This window comes from Oryctolagus cuniculus, chromosome 5 (assembly GCF_964237555.1).
Source record: "Oryctolagus cuniculus chromosome 5, mOryCun1.1, whole genome shotgun sequence".
Taxonomy (NCBI): domain Eukaryota; kingdom Metazoa; phylum Chordata; class Mammalia; order Lagomorpha; family Leporidae; genus Oryctolagus; species Oryctolagus cuniculus.
The window spans coordinates 96360062-96361829 of NC_091436.1; the positions used below are offsets into that span (position 1 = coordinate 96360062).

The window sequence follows — 1768 nt, forward strand, 5'->3', positions numbered from 1 at the left end:
CTCCATAAATCAATCTGTGCTGGTCTTTTAAATTCATGCTTAAGAAAGTATGCGGGAACTTGTTCAGTTTTTCATTAACCTTCCAAGCATCTAGCAGTGCTATACTACATACATAATAAAACTTGCAAGTTGAACATGAGGCCACAAGCTCTTCCTGTTTTTGGCACATCAGTTGTTGCTTACAGATGGAAGTGCAGCAGCCATGAAGATGGTGTCCACCAGCCATTTGAATGCGCTTCCAAGAGTCACATGTCCAAATCATCCAGATGCAGTTTTAACATCAGTGTTGGTGACGTGATCTGTCCTGAGTGTGGCCTGGTTGTAGATGACCAGGTTATTGATGTGAGATCTGAATGGAGAACTCTCAGCAATGACAAAGCAATGAAAGATTCACCTTGAGTCAGAGATTCTCGGAATCCTCTTCTGGGTGATGGAGACTTTTCTGCCATGACTGGCAAGGCACAGGAGTTTCAAATTTTGATGGGTTTGGCAATTATGAGCAGCAAAGTTGGAGATCAATGAGCAGTTCTGATGGGGCAATGATGAATGCATTCAAGAAAATCACCACCATGGAAGACAGAATCAACCCCCCTCAAAATACAGTTAATCAAACAAATAATTTATTCAAGCAAGCGTATGAACAGACAAGCCTAAAGGGAAGAGCTAATGATGCCATAGCTTCTGCTTGTCTCTATATTGCCTGCAGACAAGAAGGGGTTCCTAGGACATTTAAAGAAATACGAGCCATATCACAAATTTCTAAGAAAGAAATTGGTCAATGTTTCAAACTTATTTTGAAAGCTTTAGGACCCAGTGTGGATTTGATTACAACTGGGGACTTCATGTCCAGATTATGTTCAAACCTTTGTCTTCCTAAACAAGTGCAGGTGGCAGCTATGCACATAACTTGTAAAGCTGTGCAACTGGACTTGGTTCCAGGGAGGAGCACGATTTCTTTGGTGGCAGCAGCTATTTACATGGCCTTACAGGCATAGGCTGGGAAGAGCCTGCAAAAAAGAAATTAGAGATATCACTAATGTTACTCATGAAACAATCAGGCAGTCCTACAGACTAGTCTATCCTTGAGCCCTAGATTTATTTCCTACAGATTTCAAATTTGACACTCCAGTGGGCATACTACCATAGCTATAAAGTGAGGAGGCTAACATCAAACTCTTATGTACACAGAACTTCACCTATTGTACATCGCTCATATGGAGGGCTGGCTTGAGTCTTTAAGGAGGAATAAGGACATGGTACACATTCCAGGGCTAAATATTATTGCCTGGCATTCCATATTTACATACTAGTGAAACAAATTTAATGATTTAAGTTTCTTATTGAATTTGTTTTCTTTTGTAGCAATCTAGGAAACTATACTTCGGAAGATATTTGAAATTATGTAATTCTTTAATAAATCCTTTTTCCAAACTAAAGAAGAAAGCTGAATATACCACTGAATAATACCATGGATTTCCCTAGTAGAAGTCAGGAAGACTACTGTAAGGTCACAACGTTCAGTGGGTTCTTCATCCTTTTACTTTTAGGGAGAATGGGCAGACTACAGAACCATGGGGGAGGTACCCATAGCAGTCCCTTCAGCACCACTCTTATTGTTTACTCAGAGTGAGCATTAGGAGGCCAGATTTCCTTCACTTGGAACCCATTGGGATAGCTTTCTGGTCTCTTATTCCCCCTTGCTAGTCCTGGTACAAGCCATTCCACATGGAGATTCTACAGGAGTCTGCATTATCATAACCATCTACCC

General features: G+C 40.7%; 1 pseudogene; it reads left to right on the forward strand.

Moving 5' to 3' along the window:
* The first annotated feature begins 208 nt into the window (after positions 1-208).
* LOC100353857 (transcription initiation factor IIB pseudogene) lies at positions 209-1146 on the forward strand (annotated as a pseudogene).
* The last annotated feature ends 622 nt before the right edge of the window (positions 1147-1768 follow it).